Source organism: Anomalospiza imberbis, chromosome 8 (assembly GCF_031753505.1).
Source record: "Anomalospiza imberbis isolate Cuckoo-Finch-1a 21T00152 chromosome 8, ASM3175350v1, whole genome shotgun sequence".
NCBI classification, from domain to species: domain Eukaryota; kingdom Metazoa; phylum Chordata; class Aves; order Passeriformes; family Viduidae; genus Anomalospiza; species Anomalospiza imberbis.
Genome location: NC_089688.1, coordinates 25,441,287 through 25,464,403, shown reverse-complemented (window position 1 = coordinate 25,464,403; position 23,117 = coordinate 25,441,287). Strand labels below are relative to the sequence as shown.

Genomic DNA, 23,117 nt, shown 5'->3' with positions numbered 1-23,117 from the left:
GACTTTCAGGCTTAAGATACTTTGAAGGACACTGGATCCCACCAGTCAATACATTAAGTGACACTTGATTTGATTAGAAGCACTGACATGCAATAAAACACTCATGTTAGGAATGGCAAGGCAAAAGAACACTTTCTGTTGACCAGACAGCAAAAGTTTCCATTTTGAATGGTGTGGTGCTTGAGAAGAACTACGCAGTCTTTGAAATCCAGCCCTTAACCAGGAGCTATATTAGGACATGTTAAAACGAGGGGCACAGACCTTTAAAAACATCTGCGTTTAAGCAAACACACACAAAGAGCATAATGTATATGCAACAACCCTTTAAAGAGGAAGCAGTATTTCAGCTTCTCCCCGAGTTCTTGGCTCACAGGAAAACATCTGATGTAAAAAGGGAACCAACCCAATCTGCCCCCCTGCCACCTCAGGGCAAATTATCCAGGCACCTATAAAAAAACCTCCTGATGCTTTACAGCTTGAATGTTTTATATAGTTAAACTGAGTTGTCTTGAGTTCACATACTTTATGTTATTTGATATGTTTTAACTAGGAAGCTACCTGGATTCATTTCAAGATTTTTTTTTTTTTTTGAACTAACCTGTTTTTGAGCACACTCTCTCATGCTAGCACTACACAGATGTATTCAATCTCTCTGCATACTGCAGAAGTATTTAAACAAAGTTTGAAACAGAGTAAAAAATGGAGGGGGGAACCTGACTGCCAGACCACTAGGTTTGGTTTCTGCTTTTGTATTGGGTTAATTTATTTATTTTGAAACACCATAAATTCAATGTATTTGCAAATTCTTCTGCATTTTTTTTCCTGCTCCATACGAGACCCGTAATTTTGATCAAGTTGATAAGGAACAAAACAAACACCTAAAGAGGGCTTTGCTGGTTACAGACATACTTGGTTTTACAAAACATCGTACTAGCCATTATTAAAACATGCATCAAAAGTCCTTTTTTCTTCTTGAGATGCTCAGGATTAAATCTTTGCAATAAAAATATTTATGAAATTTTGACTGAGAGATCTACTTTGAACAGTTTGTCTTAGAAGATGGAGTTTTTTGTTCCAAATCATGCACACACAGAGGTATCTGCCAAGCTCTCCAACTGTGTCACTCCAGTCCTTAAGCCATTTAACACAGAACATGCACGTGTCCTTTGAATGCCAAGTCAGCTACGTGTCAAAGACAAACAGCTCTGCACAGCCAACCCATTCCAATCAGCACATCAGTAAGAAATCTCATTTGTATTCAGTATTATGCCCACTGATGGGAACGAAAAAAAAAAACCACCACACACCCACAAATGCTTCTACAACCTCAGTAACTTTAGGAATAAGAAAGTTACACAGACTTTGGCCTGAAAATACACAGTTTGTCCTAGGGGGGAACCGCTTCTATTTAGTGGGTGAATTAAAGACCATGAACATCTTTGCCTTCTGCCCTGATGGCTGGATCCAAAAACATTTGAGTTACTAGAAGCATTTTGCCTTTGCCTCTATGTTTATACATATTTAGGCATTTAAAGACATTTGCAATTGAAAGCCAGAAATTGTACAGATTAACTGTGAACACTACGAAGACAATTATCCCTTAACCAGGTATTTAGTGCAAAGCTTCATCTGCAATCAAGATCTGAAACAGGATGATGGGCTTGTTGTGGGTACTATCATAATTTAAACACAGTAACAGAAATATATATTGAACTAGGTGTTCATTTATTTTTGCAGTAATGGTGTATCAGGAGAGCTACATAGGCTAATGTAGCATAGGAATGCCAGGTATTATTTTCATATGCAAGTTCTTATACCCTAAATCTCAGCACTTTCAAAGAACTGTAGTGAATACAGATGAAAACAATCATTTGAGAACACTTGATCTGACTTGCCACAGGGTATACCTTCAAACACAGTTTGTATGTTCCAAAAACAAAATTTTAGGTTAGGTTTTGGTGGTTTACGATACACAGCAAATATGGTATGTTGCCTGGTGTGTAGCAATAATTTAAATAATATTGAAAGGCAGCTTGCTTAAATTGTGCTTTACTCCTGTTTTAGCATTGACCAGGAGCCTGGAGAAATTGTTATACAATTCATTAACACTCCTAAAAATGGTTGTGTATCTGAGTCAGGAAAAAACAAAGGTACTTATGAGGTCAGTACTTTCGAGTTATTGTATTCAGTTCTAGACAGAGCTGGATGCACTGCCTGGTATTGTCCACTGTTTCCGTCCCAAAATTCTATTTTCAATTTCACCTAATTTTTCATGTTAGGCTGAAGGTTGCCTCTGCTAAGTGTCTGCTAGATCTGAAGCATCTGAGCCAAAACACTCCTCTCTTACTGACAACAGGGCTCCTAAGTGTACTTTCCAATGCCGTAATTTAATTTTTAAATTGAGGATATTTTCTTTGGAAAGCACTATCCAGCTTTCAAACACTTGACTTTGTGGCCTTAGTGATGCTCTTTATAAATACAGAGGTTTTTTGTATATACATCCATAAAGACTAAAACATCATATGGGTTGTTAAGACAGTACTGTGATACTGGATTATATGAAATGACTTACATTAATACCAGCAATCTCTCTGAACCCAGCCAATTTATAATTTACATTGCTCTAGAAACTATTTATTTGAATCACACAGACAACTTCAGTACCAAACTGCTCCCACAATATTCTGCCAAGACTTCTAGAGCTGTCCAAAAAAAAAAAAGAAAAGCTGGTCTACATTTGTAGGAGGGAATAATAGGGGTAATATAATACATATTTACAATTATATTTTTCCTTCCTTGTTTTGACTGTATTGAATAGTTAAACAAGCTTTACCCATCAAGTAAGCTTTTCCTATTTTTGCACTCTATTTACCATCAGAACACATGCAGGTGTCCTTCCAGGGCTGACATTTACTGTGTATTTGCAAACAGAACATGCAGGTCCGCCTGGCCTCTAACCTAGGCTGCATTTAGTGTAATACCAATGGATGATATGCAGAGGGATGCTTGTTTTCTACAAGAAAAAAAAGTCAAACAAAAACAAAACAACAAAACTCCCATATCATTTAACACTTGAATATATGCATTAATATTAAAAAAAACCAAAAAAGCTTGCGATCAGTAATTACAGGTACAGATGAAGACAACAAGCAGAGACTTTCAAAGCAGTTCAATGAATTCTCTTGGGCCAACACAGCAGTGTTCAGCTCTCGGCTGAAATGCTGCCAGTAACACCAGGTACTCGTTCAGGGCAGCGCAGCCACAATGGGAACAGCAGCAAACTGCTGTCAACTCCGTGCTGCTCAGCACTGCCACGTACTTCAGCTGGAGAAGTAACTTCAGGAGATTCCAACCGCACAAGGGAGAAGGGATTTGCCAGCTGTTAGCCGCTGTGGGTCAAGAAAACACAAGGTGAAATGCTACAGAGCAAGCCCCGCTCTCACACCAGCCCGTGATTTACAGGTCTTCACCTCAGCTGCTGACTCACATGAAAACTGCCTCCTGCTTTGATGTCACTTGGATTTTAACAGGCTAGACAATACAAGGCAAGAGAAGAGTTTCTTCCTAGCCAAGACCACGACAGTTTAAGAGATGAGAACAATGAATTAGGCTATTGGAATATTTCCCTAATTAGCACTTGTAACAGCTGACTGCATCCTTGTTAAGCGGAATTGACATTACTACCGTAAGACACAAATGATGTTTAATATTCTCCTAAATAAACAGATACCTACATCACATTCACAGACTGCAAAGATCCAGGGGCAATAAAACACCAGGAGCCATCACTTTCCCACTGAGGTCTGATGCTCTCAAGCCTTCTCCCACTATCCAACTTCTCAATGAATCTGTAGAAAATTTCAAGTTTTCAGTAGTCAGCATTTTCCAGTTTACGCTACAGTTTTGAACTGCCATCCCTCTGCCACCAGCCCAGATTTAGAGCATGCCATACCTGAACATACTTTCTTATCTAACCAATTAAAATGTGTTTCTCTTAACTAATAATCTGGATCACAAATTATCTGCAAAAAAGCCATGTACTTGCTAGGATATCTTTAAATTAAATCCCTCAAAATCCCATTTGTGATGATGTGCAATGACATGTGTTATCTTGAATACAGAAAAGAAACAAAAGTGTTTTCCCATGTGTCAAGTGACTCAGAGTTAGTATAGAAGCAGAGTGGACTCTGTGGGCAAACAGAACTAATATTAACACACAATGAGTAAGTTACTGCTTGTTCCCTAAGGGTCAAGTAGGTTTTAGTCATCTTCATCTGCCAAAAAACATGACACAAAAGACAACTAACCCCCAAGAATCCTACCAGAAGCCACACCACCATCTCTCATATGGCAACAGGCATTTCAAAACATCGCTTGAAGAAAAGCCTGTGATGTAAGGGGAAGCAATGCCATTAAAAAATATAGATTGCATACTTCTAAGTCAATACCAAAACAATGACCAACTCGGTTTTTGAAGCAGCAGCAGTATGAAAATGCAAAATTGATTTACAGGGGAATTAATAGCCAGAGGTTACTATGGCTGCTAAAGTTACAGGACATTTTTTAAAGAAACTAGAATTCATATCCAGTTTAAAAAGCGCTAGCAAAAAGGCAATTTTATGCACCATCTCAACGTGAAGCAAGTTATTCCCCTAAATTAAAATTGTTTTGTTTAAGCATTATCATTCCAGCACCATCCACAGCGCAGCAAGGACAGCACTGCAGTTTTAAGTGGCAACAATGATTTTAACAAGGGAAGAACCAGCAGCCTTTTACTTTCTTTCAGTTCAGTTCTTGATCCGTAAAACATTCCCTTTCAAAAGGAAACAAACTAATGCCGGCCTTTCTTAAAACAGTTTTCATTTCTCATCTCTTACGTGTTAATTTCTCACAATTTTCACTCTTACATGTTAATTTCTCATGATTTTCACAGCAAATAGAGTGTTATGCCAGGTCATTTGGCCTCTAACAAGTGGAGCTGAACAAAAGCAGGCAACCCCTGCGTGCAATGTCACCTCTAACATCACATGCAACAGGGACCGTTCCAGCACAGCTACACTGAGCCCAGCTGGGCTCAGCCAGCCCTGTCCAGCAGCTCATTTCATAACCAGCAAAGGGTCACCACGAGGGCTGCAGTACACCTTGCTGGCCAAGGCAGTGAAACTGCCCCGTTCCCCCAGATCACTCCAGTCCAACCACCCTGCAAGCACTGCAAAGCCCGGGGTGTCAGAGGCATCACCTGGACCTTCTCTTTGGATTCGATGATTGTGGGGTACATGACAGCTTGAAAGCACCACCCTAAAATCACCTTTCCCTTAAATAATGTCAGCTGTCTCAATCCTCAGGCAAGAGTCAAGGATAATGACTGATTTAACCAAGAGACCATTAAATCCTCAGATATCCTAAAGCATAGCAGCACTCCATCTATTGGTCAGGAATTAAGGACGTGCTTAATCATCATCATCATTGTGCACTAACCTCTATCATTAAACACTCAACCCCTGAGCAGCCCACCCCTTCCTGCCTGGGACTTCACATTCTTCCAGCAAAAATTAAACTCAAGTAATAATATCTTCTGAGAAATAATGCAACTAACAGTAAACACAGTTGTCAGTAACGTGACAACATCTAAAGTTAAAACTGGTATACTCTATTAGTTACACAATTTTCATTTTGTTTCATTGAGAAATACATGCACTTCTTACTCAAATCAGCATTGAGGAGCTTGTCTGATAACAGCCAAAGAGCTCATGCTGTTCCCTGGGTGGACACTTTCTTTCCCTGCAAGCACTGGATGCCACCAGGGAGGTTTGTACAATTCGTTAACACACGGTTTCAGCCAGCAAGGCTGAAGTGACCGGGTGTGTAGTCCTGAGAGCTCCCTGGTGCAAGGCAAACCCTGGCAGGGAGGCAAAAGGGAGACTTTCACAGCAGAACTGCTGTCAAATCAGACACGAGCAGAACCTGCCCTGTCTTGCACCGCTCCCCCCAAAAGCCACCACCATCCCTTCCCAGCAGATCACACACAGCCATACTTCTGCCACACCTGTGCTTCACTCCAGCCATCAGCAACTGGACCAGAAGGTAAGCGAGACAGCCTGAAGCTGCCCCAGGCACACCAAAGCACTCTTTGAAAGGCTGAGGTTACATTCGTCAGCTTCATTCCTTTGGTACCAAAGCTCATTTAAGCAGCAACTTCTCCCACACAATTCAGCAATTCCATACATTCATGCTTTTATAACCCTTGGCCATTCATTTTTTTGGCCCAGATATTCATTGTCATTGATTTTATCTATTTGTTTTTTTAAACTTAACTCCTCCACATAGTGGAACTACACAGATGAGGCACATGCCTACACATTTTCCCTCCACTAGGTATCACATCACTACCCTCCAGACACGAGTCCAGGACATGTGAATGAAAAACAGCAGATTCAGGCTCAACCTGCCTGTAAGATAATGATGCTGAGACAGAAACAGAGGCAACCCACCTCCACGACCGCGTTGTTGCTTTTGAGGCATGCTCTACCCTCCTTACAGAGCCACTCCAGGGCTTCCCGGCCAAAATCCCATCGTTCAGCCATGCCTGCCCTGAAGTCTGCGGTGAACACTGACTGATAACTCCGCTCTGAATTCCTAAATGAGCTTTTTAATGCGAGATGAAAACTGACCAACACCGAGGAACAAACTCCCAAAAGGCCCATCGTAAATCCTCATTTCTGGAGCCTAAAGTTCAAGGCAGCAATCTTGAATTTCCTCCTCCCTAAGACAAGCACAGAATGGAGGTAACTCCAAACTGCGAGCAGAGCAGGGGGCTGGGTGCCACAGCGAGCCCGAGCGGCAGCGGCGCTGGGCTGATGCTGGTCACGCCGGTGGGTCCGCGCTGCCGTGACCGGAATGCCTGAGCCTGCACCGGGAAGCGCAATCCCGGGCTCTCCGCACCGCGATCCACAGCGAAGGTGGAGCTGCGCGCCACTATAAAAACCCCAAATAATGTAGATTTTAAGAAGTTTTCCGAGACGCGTAGGGAGTCCGGAGCCTTGCGGCGGAGCAAGGACAGTCCGTAGTTACAACGATCACTCCCAAGGTTTTATTTGATTAGCGGAGTTTCGGAGCGAAGGCGCATTATTTAAAGCCCCGTCCTCCTCCTCAGCCCAGCGGCGAGGCAGAACGACAGCACTGCAGCATCTCCCCCGGCGGAGAGCTGGCGCAGACCCGCGGGCAAGTTCCCCCTCGGCCCCGCGGTGCCCCCGCACCGCCCCATCCCGCCGCCGGCCGCGGCCCCGCGCTCCCCCCGCAGCCCCGGGGCGGCCGCGGCAACGCGCGGAGCGCTCGGGGCCTCCGGCCGCCGCCGCCCCCCCTTCCCCGACCGCGGCTCCGGGGCGGCCACGGCCCCGCGTTCGGCGGGAAGGGAGATCCCCGCTCCCCCGCCGTCGCCCTGCCGGTGCCCGCAGCGCGGGCAGCGTTACCTCAGCGGGCCCGCGCCTTTGTGCTGCAGTCCATCCCCGCGCCCGGCGGCGGGAGCGCCAGCACCACCGCGGGAGCGGGCGGGGAAAGGGGCGGCGCACTATGTGGCAGGAAGGGACACCTGGGCTCCTCCTCCCGCGCCTGCCCGCCCGCCGTGGATCACTATCTGGCAGCGCGCGGGGGCTCGCCCGCTGCCCTTCCCCGGCCGCCCCTCGGCCGAGTTGGAATTGCGGCCGCCTTCCCTCGCCCTCCCACGGCTTCCAACTTGGCCGAGGGGCGGCGGCACCGCCAGTGTCCTCCGGCCCGGCTGCCCTCCATTGTTGTCCCCCGCCCCGCGCCCCTGCTGTACCTGCAGTGCGGGGCTGGAGCATCGAGCCCCGAGGGGCCGTGGCGCTGGACAGGGACTCCGCGGTGGCCGGCGCACGGCTGGGGCGGCGAGGGGATACAGGGAGGTGTATGCGGGAAAAGGGAATAAAGAACCCACGCCCCCTAAACGAACAACAACAACAACAAAACCCTGGGTTGGAAGTGAAATTTTGAGAAATTTTAACAGTTGTTGGGGCTGAAAGGCGGCAGACGGCTTCTCCAGATGGCTCGTCCTGCTCAGAAGAAAGCTCTTTTGCCGAGAGCAGCCCTGGCTAAAAAAAGCTGCACAAAATTCTAAAGTCATCTTGGCAAACACTGTCCTTTCTTTCTCTCTTTTTTTTTTTTTTCCTCCCTGTTTTTTGTTTTCTTGGCTTTCTGTAGTTGTTCCTCTTTGCGGCTGAAATCATCCCTCTTCTTGGTTCCCCACCCAAAGTTACTTGGTTTCTCGGTTTCAGGGCTGGTTTTGTTACATCTGAGCGGCTCTGATCAAACGTTTGTAGCCACAGAAGTGGTGATAGTTCTCCTTTTTATGCAAAAAAACCCCAAAACAAAACAAAAAACCAAAACAGAACAAACTAAAAAAAAAAAAAAACTTCTGTATTTTAATTATGTTTTTAATTATTTCTAAGATGCAGAATTCCTCAAGTTCAACAAGTCCTCATGATCCAGGCAAGGAGTGAATTACAAGCAGGATCAAGTAGAAACTTTGTAAAATATGTTTGAAAGTCTTAGAAGGTCCCTTTGAAATCAGCACTGCTGCTTACAGGTGTAAAATTACACATTAACTCCATGTAGGTTCGGGGGACACAACCTTTTAATTCTGGGTACTGCTTGCTTTTAAAGAGCCCCTCGAGGACTGTGGTCATGGGGAAAGCAGCAGGGCTGGAGCAGGGTAGGATGAAGACCCTGTGTGCCAGGACCCTCTTCTGATGGAGTCACCAGAAAGGCTCCAGCCTGGCTGGCTGCTGCCACCACATCAGTGTAGGAGCTACAGGACCAGCACAGAAAAGTGATGGGCAAGGGCCCTTGGGAGCTAGAGAGGTCCTTGGAGAAAAAAGCGCCTGAGGCACCAAACTGTCCAGCCATGGGGTGTCTGATTTGAATACGGAGAGGGTGCAGAGCACGTTTTAACTTTGCAAATGTGTACCCAGCTCAGGCTCCACCTGACCACACCACGGGAATCTGCAGGTACCGGCCACTAATAAGGGGATGAGGTGGCACAGCATCTGTTATTTAATAGAGGACTTTTAACTATCTGGTGGCTGTTGGAAATTAAAACTTACCTTGGGCACAGGAAGAATATATAGCTACGTGCGGAGTGTGCTATGAAGGTTGGAGCAATTTGCTTTCTCCAATTTGCCTATTAATTCAGTTTAACACTCATGGAATTAGTAGGGCTGTTCCATCTATGTTCATCCCCTCATTTTAATTTCCTTTTGGAAAAAATTTACAGCTGTATCATGTTTTAATAAACCTTGAACCTGAAGAGGCCAAGAAATTACAAACTTTAGGTGTGGTTTTGAAAGTGAGGGTGATACTGGAATGAGATTGGTAGATCGGGATTTGCCTTGAATTCTGAGGTCTGGCCCAGACAACTCTTACAAGAGAGGGTGCTGGCACATGAGTGATTGAATGGGAACTGGCCACACACAAATCTGAGCTGGAAACCAGAAGAGACTTCTTAACCATTAGAGCAATCAAATACTGCCTTTCCCAAGGGGGTATTTGGAATGGAAAATCTCACTGCTTTTGAGTTGTAGTTTATTAAAGTCATTATACAATGCATTGTCTGCAGCAGCAGGGGACAGACTTGATGTCTCAGGAGTGCTAAGGTGCTGCGTGACATTGATCACACGCCCTGATATTTGAATTTCAGAGGCAGCAGTTGCTTATCCCAGCAGATGCCTTTTAGGTTTATTGTAGGGTGAGTTTTCTTCTCCTGGGCATGTAGATGAGTTCTACTTTAGTCTTGGAAGGATTATGAAGCTGACAAGTACTGATGATTCAGGCTATAAATGGATTACAAGCATGATCAAGGAGAAACTTTCCTGCATGGAAGAGACTTCTCCCATTAGTTCTGGAGCTTTTGTTCCCTCCTTCAAAACAGCTGCCAGTTGCTTCTGGAGAGTCAGTGGTGTGGGCCATTCTTAGGCAGATCTCTGTGCTGCAGCCCTGCAGGTGATGCAGCAAATGGAGGCCTCTGCCTGCGGGCTCCTGCGGTGCCTGGGGGCTGCTGGGCAGAAATCCTTCTGTGGAGTGGCACAGCTAACATCTAGAGCAGGGAGGACACATGATAGGCAGGACTGTTCTTTTGGGGTGCGACTGTATCTTAGCATTAAACCCCCCCTTAACAAGTGAAACCAAACACACAGCAAGCTGCAACAATTTTTGGAGAGTGACCCTTCAGACATACACCTGCCTTTGTTACTCTCTCTGGACCTCACACTGTTTCTCTCTGTCAGCCAGGTCAAGGAAACCCTCTCTGTGTACATTTCTTGCTAAACACGTAGTAAAAAAATCCACAGAATAAGTAAAGTGTTTCCTTTTCAGGAACCCAGTGTGGCAGAAATTCTTTGCCACTCTTTGCCACTTTACATGGTAGAGCAGCCTTTTCACCTCCGTGAAGCCACGTGTCTAATCAGTGGACCTAGCTGAGCTACTCATTAGAAACTTGGCCAAACCACAAACATTTGTTTCCTTGCTTTATGCCAAACTCAGAGAAAGGACGAGGGAGTGGCATGGAGCTCATGTTAATGAGTTCTTCATTCCCCACTGAGAGATAATCAGAGCACTGCTCAGAGATTCATCAACTTTTTTTTTTATTAGCACTTTAATGACCTACATGTTTGGGGTTTTTTTGAGAAGTTACTTCAGCTAAGAGCTAGATAATTCCTCATGCAGCTGTGGTTTAGGAAGCAGCTCAGGGGACACACATGCCAAATTACTTTAGCTCTAGTTAAAAAGAAATATATATATATATAAATATACCACGAGGTTTCCTGGGTGCCTCCCTTTTCAATCAAGGGCATTATGTCCTCAATCCATCTCTTCTGGGTCACGTGTGGGGAGTTGGTTTCTTTTTCAATCTTTGCAGCTTCGTGAGCTGTACAGCAAAATGCCAGACCCTGGTGGTACTGCATGTTCCCCACAGACAAAGGGCTGTAACAGCTCCCTGACCCTGGTCACTCCGGGAGGGAGGCTCCCTTGGGAGCAGTTAAAGGCATTTCCAGGGAGCAGCACAGATCCCACAGAGCCCAGCGGGCTGCCTGAGGAACAAAGCTGCTAAATGCTGAGAGCTGGAACCTTTTCCATGTTGCTGCAGGGCGAACCTCTAACCAAGGGATTCTGCAGTGCCTGCTGAGGAGTCTCTGGCCCTGCACATGTGGTGGGAACTCACTGCAACCATCTACACATTACAGTGAAAGCCAATGGCAACAAAAAACTCTCACGGGCTTGGCAGAGGCTGCTCAGAAATTACCCAAGGTTTGGTATTTGCAGCTTTCCTCATGTAAGGAACTGCTTATAGTAGCAGTCAATAATGGCAGCTGCTCAGGAGTCCCTTTGGTTTAAAAGTGAAGAGCTGCTGGTCTTTTGCTGTCACTCAGGAGGGCCATCGGATGGAAAATATTGTAAAATCTCTTCCCATGCCTCCCCTGCTCCCCAGTGACCAGATTTCCTTCTGGTCTTCTGGAGAGAGCTGTGAGAATATATACATTAAAGACAGGGATGTAGTCAAATACTGCAGGATAACCGGGGTTATGAGAGTGTTATAAAGGGATACGATTTACTTTTTCCTGAATCAAGCCCCAAGTGTTTCCTGTCAGACCTCGGTACAATGGCATACAAATGTACAGTCCATTACGTTCACATTTCCTCCAAACTGCTGTCTCTTTCCTTGAACACAGAGTACAGGAAAGCATGCTTTCTGCCCCCACTCATGTCTCTCAACCAACTTTATCTCATTTGAAAAGGGAATTGAGACACTTAGCATGCACTGTCTTTGGTAGCTTGCCTCCCTCCTAATGTTTGTGGCCTTAGGATGAGAGAGGTTGTAAACATGGAGGAATGCCTTTGATATCAAAGAGAGCTTCACTGAAGTAACATCAGCATGAATGAATGCAAAATGAGGTCCATGGGGAATAAAATGCTAAGCCTGGGGAGAAAAAAAGTCAAGATTCACAGCACTAGTCCAGAAGAATAGTAGCTCATACCATATAAGAACCCCATAGTTCTCATTTCCTCCTTATCCCTTCAGGACAGGAAAGAACATCCTGCTCTTCTAATATGAACAAAATAAAAGTTATTTTTGGAAGGAAAAACTCATGTTCAGAGCACATTTTTAAAAAGACATCGCTAATCTGTGATTCTGATGATGCATTTGGAGCACAGCACATCCCTTTGCATCAAGAAACCCATGTTTGTTGCCTCAGCACCATCTACACTCAGGTTTGTGTTGGTTGAACAACAAGGCAGGGATTCTTTGTCAGCACATTAATGGTGACTTGAACCTCAAGTGCCATCTCTGACATGGGTGTGCTCTCACCAGACACACACCAGCCGGGAAGCCCAGGGCAGCTGCCTGGGGGAGAGGAGCGTGGAAGTATGGGAGCATAAGGTCATGGGCTGGTGGATGTGCATGTTGACTCAGTGAGTCTGAAAAAGGTTCTGTGTAACTACTCTGGAGTTCCACTTTCTTCTTCATTACCCCAAACAAACTGAATATAGGACAAAGATAGAGTCATCCCCTCTCCTCAGTGGTGAGGTATCTTTGCAGGCTGTGCTTTTTGTGCTATCTCAGGGCCCGCAGAGGGGTGTGTGGTGTAATTTCCTGGACAAATGTTTCGAAGTTTAGACATCAAGTCAAATTCACAGCAGTTTGGGCCAACTGTTGCTTTTCATATTTGATGGATCGCTTGAAAGGACAGCACGGCAATGAAATTAGCCTCAGATTTGTTAATATGCACAAACAATATTAATTCATGAATAATGTTTTATTTTGGATTTTGATAAGCAACTGTCACTCCCAAAGCTCCTTAGGAGGCAAGGAAGATAGAAGAATGTGTATTAGTGCAGTATCTAACAATAAGGATAAACAAATTGTAGAGGAGTTAATAATTTACCAATTCGAGATTAGCAAACAGCGAATGTGCTATAAAAAGAGTTCCACTTTCCCTTTAAAAACCATTCATAGAGTGTAAGATTTTAGCTCCTCTCAGTGTAAAGGGGCCCAAATACCTAAGCAGACTCTTGGGAATGACTTCATCTGTAGTTTCTGAGTGTATTCCCAGGGATGCGTAATGCTAGGAATGGCTGGATCGAAAGCTGGGGCAGGAGCTGGCTGCCCCAGCACAGCAGGGTTCCCCAAACTGCAGCATGGGCCAGCAGTGCCTACAGAGAGCTCCTGGCACCCGCCTGCAACATGCCAGAGTGTGCTCAGGGCAGTGTCCTTCTGTCACTGCAGCCATTGGAGCAGGCCGAAAAAAAAACAACCCGAGATATTCCTATGAAGTCAGTGGATCACTCACAGACTTAAAGCACAGATTTCCCTGGTGGGATAAATTGTGTTCAGTGGTTTTCATACAAAAGGATGTGAGATTGCTGCTGCTGACTGTCTCCATTTGTTCTCAGACAGGAAGTGGAGAAGGGCAGAGGGACCGATGATCAGGTCTGTGCAAACAGACACTGGAAACTCAAAACAAATCATTCACAGAAGTATGTGGATAGAGAGAAAAGAAAAAAAACCTTTGCTTCTCTTTGCCCAGCAAATCCTGGTAATTCTTCAGAATGTGTACTTACCAGTTCCAAGTCTGTCTCTTACCCTGTGATGATTTATCCTAAATTGCAAAGCCTGTGGTTTTAACTGGGATATCTGAACTCTCTGGGACTCCACAGGGGAAAGATAAATGAATCTACAGAGCAGATTTCAGTGTCACAGCTGAGGGAGATAAGGAAACTGTGGAGAAGTAAAAGCACAAATTCCCTTTAAGAAGAAATGTGTAATTCTACATACAAACACTTACATACCAGAAAATAATACACAGATCCACTATCTAATTAGAGTTCTGAATGTGTGTGTTATAGAGCAGATGAAGCAGCTCAAACTACTGTGCAGAAAACAGATCTTGGATTGTCTAAATATAGATGGTGAAAAACTATCAAACGTCCAGAGTTTCCTAGACTTCACCAGAGTGAGAGATACATCAGTACAAATTGAGTCTCTGGCCTCCTGGAGCTCTGCAAATCATCAAAAAGGACATTAATGTCATTAGCAAAACCAACGAACGTGCCTATACTTATTACTTGTTTGTAATAAGATTTGGCTAGTGTATAATTAGCAGGCTGCAGAAGTCTTTTACGACCTCTGAGAACAGTCTCTGCCATGCTGAGGCTCACCAGAAAATTCCCATTCTTTCCATGTAGTTACAACTTCCCCATTGATTTCTACCCCATCAGATGGGCGCATATGCAACATGTCAAATGAATCCATGTGAACTATATACATATATATATATATATATATATACATATACATACATACATACACACACATACACATGCATTAGTTTGGTTTGATTATTTATTCTGCAAGGATAATCTTTGATCAGGGAAGGCTTGTTCCCCAAGAGGCAATAACACTCTTCTGCCAAGCAGGACAGTGAGTTATCTTGTGTATTTGTGGTACGTAGACACAGGATTTCCCATTAGTTGGCTTGAACACATCTCACTGTGAATGGTTGATTGAGCTGGTTCTCTGCCCTTCTGCTGGGATGCTTTTTTTCTCAGGGCTTAAGCATGGCTGTAGTGAGTTCTTCAAAGGTGTCTAACTAGGGCAAGGGAGGCTGGAATGGGACAAGTCACAGAGTAGCTGCTGAACTGGGGCCCTGATTTGGATCCCAGTGTCTGTTGAGTGACAGAAAATGGCACTGAACAAGACAGTAATTCATGCCACCACTCTATAGAAAGCTGGGGGTACTTTAGTCTTTGGTTTAGGCTTGTATGATGCTGGATGGGAAAACGGCACACAAGTGTTCAGCTGACACTGAAGCAGATGAGAACAGCGGTGTTGGAGTTGGCCCTCTGTCAAGCTGAACTGCAGCTACAGATCAGGCATCCTGCCTGGCTTTCAGATAGGAAACCAGCTCCAGACCTCGCAGCTCTGCTGCATTTTTCTACAACGGGGGGCTTTTCAAAGCTGTTGAACGTATACATGAGAACCGGCTGTTCCACTTCCTTTTCCAGCACCAGAGGTGTAAAGAGGCCAGCGCGCAGCCAAGAAATGGGGCCGTGAGTCAGCTGGGATTTCTGAGCATCTGACTGATAGATACCCTTCCTTGGATGGAGCACTCCAGCTGCTGGAGCTGGCTGCTGCTGCTAGGGGCCAGCTCTCAGGCTCCTTTAATGTTCTCTGCGCTGTGCTCTGGAGCTCAGCTCAATGATACAAGTGCTTTGTATCATTGGAGGACCTGTTTTGTGATACACCTTCTGTCCCTTGCACCAGTGTTGTGCCCCCCACACTTAGGTAAAACTGCTCTTGGTTTGCAGAATGTGTAACTCAGATGTTGCCTCTCTGCCTTGCAAGCAGCTGCTTGGGACAGCTATGTGCTGGGACTGTGGGAATGATTCCTTCCCATCTCATGGATGAACAATACATTCCCTTCACTTGTGATATTGTTATCAATGATTCAAAATGAGATAGCAAAAATTCTTTCCACGCTGTGTAACGAGCTTCCTAGCAGAGAGATCCAGCTGCAGATATGATACTCATGTTCTGGTGCTTTCAAGGATTATCAGTGTAATGTTGGATGCTAATGGAAAGATACATTGAGTGTTAAAAAAAACCCCAAACAACTGCTGTTATAAAACAAGACTGTAATTCTGTTATAAAACAAGACTGTAATTCTGTTACTGCTACAAATTTGGTGTATGAACATGGGTAGATCTTCAGGAGAAAACATCAATTTTGCATGCCTATGTCAAAATTTTCCATGTCCTGACAGATGGTCTTTCAAATCCCATTACAGCAGGTATGGCCATAATTCATAACATTTCTTCTATCTGGGTGCTTATTTTCCCAACCCTTGACTAAAGTGTCCTGAGCCACTGATTTGTCTAAGTGGATCCAACACTATGCTTCTGTTTTGAAGCCTGATAGCAGGCAGCCAACACCAGCCAGCTTTACTTACAGACCCCTTCTGGTTTCTGAGGAACTTTCATTTCTCTCAAAGTCAATCTGGCAATTCAAGACTAATGAACTGCTGTGAATACTCTGCTTTATCAGAGGAAATAGTTGGAGGCTGAAGTCTTGGTCCCTAACAAGTCTTTGCGAAGATATTAACATGTCTTGCCAAGACCTAGTAATTCCCTCGCAGCCAATGCAGCATTCCTCAGAGGCCATAAGGCAAGACTCGAAAGGGGAATCATGTGGCTGGGCCCAAGCTGAATTAGCTACTCCAAACACACACCCTAAGCATGTGACTTCTTTGCAGACACGGATCTAAAGTAACAAACCCACCTGATTTTGGTGAATCCATTCAAGACATCTATTCTTAAGATGTCTTATGTAAGAAAAATAAGAATAAATTTTCAAAAATGAAACTAAGAATTGTACATACAATGCTATAGCCATAAGAAAACAAGTAGACTTGATGATTGGGGTAAATAAAAGGAAGTGGGGTAGAGGACATTGCTCAGCTATGCCTACATTTTATTTACTTGCTCTCCTGTAGGAAAGTGTCAGGAGAAGAAAAACAGGAAAATGCTACACATATCCCCTGTAACTGATTATGCAAAATACTGTCCTTCTGGGAGCTGCTTACAATAAGTTAAACCTGACTTTCAGGGGATGAACAGCAGGTTTTCAATTATGGCATTTGAGACCTCTGGAATGGGGATTATGAGAAGACAGCATAAGTCAGATGGCCCTTTTGAGACGTGCTTTTTATTCAGTGACAGACGAGCCCTCACACTGGTACTCTTGCAAGCACTCAAGGTATGTACAGTAAAGGGCAGCACAAAGATCTTCAAAGAGGTTCCAGGCGCAGTGGAGCATGGTTTGGGCTGGGGGAGGATCGGTGCCTTGGATCCTGGGGTGTTACCATCGCCGTGCCTCTGCTCAAATGCCATGCAGCTAATTAGTTGTGGGAGCAGCCTTGGTGCCTGCTGGTTGGGTTACTTCTGTGCCACATGCTATTGCTGAGCTATTTCTCCAGCCTGAAGTGCAGGGGGAATTTTACCAGCAGGTTCAGTGAAAACAGGCCAGTAGGCAGTGCTTTGCATCTCCTACACTAAGAATCTTTACTTGGTTCACCACTCATTGTTCTGACAGTTGTCTCATTTATTCACTTTTTACATCAAAATCCATTCCTCTAAAGCTTATGTTTAGCCTAAAGCTTCAGCATGTGCTAATAGTATTAATCATTCTGGAAATAGCTCTGTCTGCTCTGCTATCAGTAGCTATCTTGATGACACACTGTCCCAGCTCCACATTGCTTCCCTGCTCTCTGGGGGTGGCTCTCGAGCAAGTGCACAGCAGGGAAGGGGAACAGGAGGCAGAAGGAAGCAGAGGGGGATGCCTTTGGGCTGTGCATCCATATTTTAGAGGCTGTGCCAAGGTGTGTTTAGCTGCAGTGCTTTTCAGCCCTGGTTCTTCCTGGGGGGGTCTGAGCTTCCCCTGTGCATCCCATCTGTCCTGGAGGAGGCATCACACAACAGGCTCGGGCTGGTAAACATGGTCTAGAAAGCTTCCAAGAAGGAACCTCTTGTCACAGGCTTTAGGGGCAGATGGGACTTGCAGATAGGAGAGCCAGGTCTTGGAAGTGCTCTGGGGTCCCTGCAGTTCAACTAAATGTTGATGTTGCTGTCTGACCTGCCCATATGGTTTTGCCTTTTTACCAGCCTAACTTCTGTGTATGCTTCCCTTCAGAAAAAGCAAAGGATATTCTGGAAGGCTTCAAAACCTTATCCTGAATATATTAAGAAATAACACCACGTGTGGAATCACCAGAAGAGAAATTAAACTAAGACTAAAAATAGAGTTTCTTTTTTCTTTTTTATTAAAAAAACCCAACCAACCAACCAACCAAACAAACAAAAAAAACAACCTAATGCCTAGATCTCGGACTCTCATGTTTCTTTATCTAATGGACAGTCTCAAAATAAAAACATCCTCTGGGGCAATGCCATGTTCCCTTCACAATTGCCTGAATATTTTTTCCCTTCTTTCTGATTGTATAATATCTCACAGCTAGCTGTGGCAATTGTGGAAAAATGCCAGTAACAGTAGTAAGGGTGCAAGTAACACATTGCCAGCTTTTTTGAGTATAATTTAGCTGCTGAAAACCAAATGATGGCTACAAGCATATGACCAGTCACCTGCCTGCTTCCTGGCCCACGGCTTAAGAACTTCAAAATAGTACAAAAATATTTCACAGTTAATTAAAAAACTGACTTTTATGAAGGTCAATAGAGATGGCTCTGCCAAGGAATGCACACACAAAAAAAAATCCAGCACAACTGGCAAATCACTCCCCGGTCAGTTTCCCATTTTTATATAATACAAAGTACTTGCAGACCTGACTTTTCCATGATCCACAGCAGGTGCCAGAAGAAAAAATTCTTACACAGGTAAAGTACTACTGTACTGAAAGTTGCACATGATGGAGCAGTCATGAAATAGGAAAACATGAGGTCATTTATAGATATTGATAATTCATGGAAATGTAAAATATATGGGTCATAAGTGGGAGTGGAACAGAATACTGCTATGGTTATTGTCCAAGAAATGTTATGCTTTTATTCACAAACCAATTGACAAGTCAACAAGTTCATCTGAGATCATTGTGTGTCTGAGGTACTTCTGCAGTACTTGAATTTCAGAACCCTAGTATCCCATAGCAATGTAAAAATATTGTATGTTTAGTTGAAATTAATGTAATTACCTGTCTTCTTCAGTGCTGATCATTTATTTTGACTCTGTGGTCCTTGGGGTAATATTCTTCCTTCAATTCAGAGTATAGTGTCATCATTAACAGTGAATCATAGACAGGAGAGAATAATCAGCTTGCAGCTTCATCTCTTTTCCAGCTAACCTTTCGCCATGAAGCATTTTTAAAAGGCTGGAAATGAACATAAAATTGAAAGTTGACTGAGCTACTTCATGGTTTTTACTACAGCAGCAACAATATTTGTGCCACTAAACAAATTTACTGAGAAAATTATTTTTGCTGTCAACACTGTTGGGAAAAAGCCAAAGTTTCCACTCAAATTACAGCAATACTGCCCAGGCTAAACAAATTTGAACAAATTTTGAAAAGTGAAGATTTTGTAATTTTGTTTTTACTCCCTCCAAAAATGAGGTGCGTTTCTTGCATCACAAGCTAAGACATCCTGTTCAGCCACATTGTTTTTTAATCAAATGCTTTCCTTTACCTATTGCTGGACATTAACCCATTGCTCCTCCTCTGGATCCTCTCCTCCATATCTGTGCTCCCATTTCCTTTCTGCTGCTGCGCTTTTTAAGTTAACATCACTTTTAAAAGTTCCCTTTTAATCAGCACAGGCCTGCTGGCATGAGCTGTCAGCAGTATTCATTTCTCTAGGCTCTTGCCTTGTGTTGCATTGCCTTGGCAACAAGATTTAGCAGCAAGGCAACAGTCTTGAACTTGTCAGAGTCTGCCGAGCATGTATTACTCTCCAGCACCTCAGGTTGCTATAACAACTACTAACAATAAAACTCATCTCCTGGCTTTTAAATCCAGGAACTTCTACAGTCTGTTTCCTGGCAGGACTGCAGCAATATTATATGATTCCTGGCTGTGCTTGTTTTGCCTTCTCCTTCCTTTTTGCACATGATAGCAGCCTGCAGGAGCACAGGAAGGAGCTCGGGCTGGGCAGCACAGCCCATGTTGGTGAGCATGGGCACTGCCAGGGCTGAGAGTGGGGCTGGGGAACAAAATGCCAAGTGATCCCAGGGACAGTGCAAGGCACAGAGCCCCAGCAGCAAACTCCAAATGCTCCAGACTGGTGATGCTCAGCATCTGCCTGCATCAGGCCTTTGTCTGTGGCATTTTGGCATTTTCCCCTGTTCCAGCAATATACACCTTGTGTGGCTGGTAATGGCATTCTGGGGAGGAGACTGCAGCCATCAGAGGTCTCTATCGGCACAAAGTGCTTTCTCCCATCCTTGCATATGTTCAGCTGGCGGTACTGATGACAATATAGGAGCAGTGTAGTGTGGAAAGTTGGGCAAGGGACCAATGACTGTCATAAGATCATATAATATCTCAAGCTGGAAGGGACCCATGAGGATCATTGAGTCCAATTCCCCGCTCCTCACAGTATCACCTACAAATAAACCCTATGACTGAGAGCATCCACTAGATGCTCCTTCAACTCTGGCAGAGTTGGTGCAGTGACCACTTCCCCGGGGAGTCTGTTCAAGAGACCAACACCCTCTCAGTGAAGAACCTTTTCCTAACGTCCAGTCTGAACTTCCCCTGACACAGCTTCCTTCCTGTCCTGTCGCTGGTCACCCGAGAGAGTTCAGCACCTGCCCATCTCCTGCCTGCTGCAAAGAAGCTGTAGCCTGCAATGAAGACACCCTTCAGTCTTCTCTTCTCCAAGCTGAACAAACCAAGATATCTCAGCTGCTCCTCTCAGTCTTGCCCTTGAGGCCTTTCACCATCTTAGTTGAACTCCTCTGAACAAGCTCTAATAGTTTGATGCCCTTCTTATATTGAGGAGCTCCAAACTACACAGAGTACCCTGCAGCAGTGCAGAGCAGAGTGGGACAATCTCCTCCCTTGACAAGCTGGTGATGCTGTGCCTGGTGCACCTCAGCACATGGTTGGCCCTTTTGACTGACAGGCACTGTTGACTCATATTTAATTTGCCATCGACCCAAAGCCCCAGATCTCTTCCTGTGGGGCTGCTTCCCAGCCTCTCCTTCCCAAGCATGTGCATATAACCAGGTCTGCTCAATGCCAGGTGATGTTTGTACTCAGGTACCTGTGTCCTGATCTCATGATACAAATGTTGCAAATCAAGTGTGAGTCACTGGTGCCAGGTATTTAAAAAACCTTTTAGCAGAGACAAGACTTTTGGTGCCCTTTATGAGGAACATTTTCAGTCAATGAAAATGCAGGGTGAGGATGCAAATTGAGCCAGTGCAGAATCAGGAACCATGGAAATTTCTCAGCAGCTCACCCAGTGCCCTGTCACATCTCCTTCCTGTGGCTTCATTCATGAGGACAGAGCAAAGCACTCATCCTTTTCCTGTATGTCACATCCACGAGTATCTCGTGCAGACTCAACATCATTCTCACTTTTCCATAACATGGCTCATATTTCTTCAAAGGGACAGAACTCATAACCCGTGATGCGAACAATGGGAAGGCTTGTACAAGAGTAACTCAGGATACAGCTCATTTCAAGAGTGGTGAGGGATGCAAACAGGAACAGAAAAGAAGCAGATCTTTCCTCCTTTATGAGTGAAGCTCAGGTTCTGCAGCCAGGAAGCACTGCCTGTGATACAGCAATTGGTGGGATGTGGGAGGAGGCAAAGCTCTCTCTGAGCAAAGGTCTGTTTGTTTAAACAGATTTTATAATGTAAAAATGGTGCTTTTCCCTTTCCACAATTGCTGCCAGCTGAAGGACAGTGGTTGCAGGTGACAGGAGCTGCTGGAGATCTGGTCACACTGCTTAGCACTGACTGCCTTCCTGTGGGGCCAAAGGCTGAGATCCCTCAGGGTCCCCAAGCACAGAGCACAGCCTGGACCTGCAGGTCTTTTAGAAATGACTGCAAGCAGGACTCAGGTGGGTAATGCTGATGATAAAAGAATCAGTGCAGGGCACAAAAGTTGCAGGCAAGGAGCATCCCTGTATATGCATGATCTTAACACAGAGAGAAAAGTTACCTCACTTGCTTTCTCGGGCTCCTGCTTTCTCCTGTAAAGAGTTTTGAGTAAACATTTCCTGTATGAAGTTGCTAAGAGTCAAGCAGCCAGCCTGACAGAGACACCCTGGCCTCCAGACTTCTCTGGAGTGCCTCATATTTCATGTTTCATTTGGGGGAAAAAAAAAAAAATCAGCTCAGGTTTTCTCACTCCTAATCTAGAGTTTTGGTTTAACAGACAAAACCAACTAATCAAATATAATGAGCCTTTATTTTAAGGAAAGCAGCTAATGTTAAAAGCCCAGTTCTGCAGTTAGATCTCAGGACAACGGTATCTAAAGAACTGAAATGTCATAGGTGGGGTCTTAGATGTCCCAAATCTGTCACAGATATCAGCTATGGATCACTGTCCCTTGGGCACACGAGTTAAGGAACACGGCCAGACACCAAAGTAAAGCACCTAATCCTCACAGTTTGGTGTAATGTGCAGGGCATGTGCCAGCATCCAGGTTTGTGCCCAGGTGCTGATCACAGCCTGGGAATGCCTCATGGCAACTGCAGGTTTGTTCCCATGGGCCAGGCACAGAACCCAGGCTACATTTTTAAGGTTTAAAGTTTCTACACTGAACACATGTAGAATGTTTAATCCCAACTTTTCTCTGTACCGTTATCTGAGACAGACAGTAACCAAATACTTTGTGTCTGGAGTCCTGCACTCACTGGAATAAACATCTGTTTCTTGTACTGTGATTCATTTAATATATTATACAGCTTGAGACACCAAATTATTTCAACACATTCAGGCTCAAGGGATTTTTCAGCAGGTGAGTGGGCCTCACTCACAAAGGCAGTGACTTTGGATGGGAACTGGGGCTTGTAAAATGTGACCCTTTTATATATTTATACAAATAAATGTCTTTTACCCTGCAAATATTAATTAGAAACAAAATCCACTGGCAATCTCAGATGCTAAACTGGTGTTAACACTGGGAGGAGTGCCACTATCCCAAGCCATGGCAGGAGCTCACAGGAGGGCTCTCATTTGCCTCCCAAGCAGACAGGACCTAGCAGACACCTGGCTCCATTAGTTTTATTGCTGGAGCAGATAAGGAAACCTTGTGTAATAAAAATATTTCCCAGGTGTCAGGCCAAAACACAGGCAGGTCACTGCAACCTGTAAATGTTTGTGCTAGTGAAGATTTTGAGGAAGAATGGCATCACAGGAACTGGATAAAGTCTCTGTTGTGCAATAAGCATGATTTTAAAATTTACACATGGAATATATCCATAAATATATGCAATTCATCAGGATATACTTCCTTGGCAGGATGGAGTTTTATGCAGGCTGAACAAATGATCTCCTAAAGCACTTATCACCAGTGCTGCACCAGTG

At 44.5% G+C, this 23,117-nt stretch overlaps 1 protein-coding gene across 3 annotated transcripts in view; it reads right to left on the bottom strand.

The window, feature by feature from the left end:
* Nucleotides 1-19,431, bottom strand: part of ADD3 (adducin 3) — a 103,885-nt gene extending 84,454 nt beyond the window's left edge. Inside the window, exons 1-2 of one of the 3 annotated variants that reach the window (XM_068198016.1) lie at nucleotides 19,261-19,431; nucleotides 18,771-18,947 (exon numbers count right to left, since the gene is read on the bottom strand). The gene's annotated coding sequence lies outside the window, so the exon portion shown is untranslated. Of the gene's footprint in view, nucleotides 1-7,469; nucleotides 7,590-18,770; nucleotides 18,948-19,260 lie in introns of those variants that run through there. The other 2 variants (XM_068198015.1, XM_068198018.1) reach the window with 2 other exon arrangements.
* Nucleotides 19,432-23,117: the final 3,686 nt, after the last annotated feature.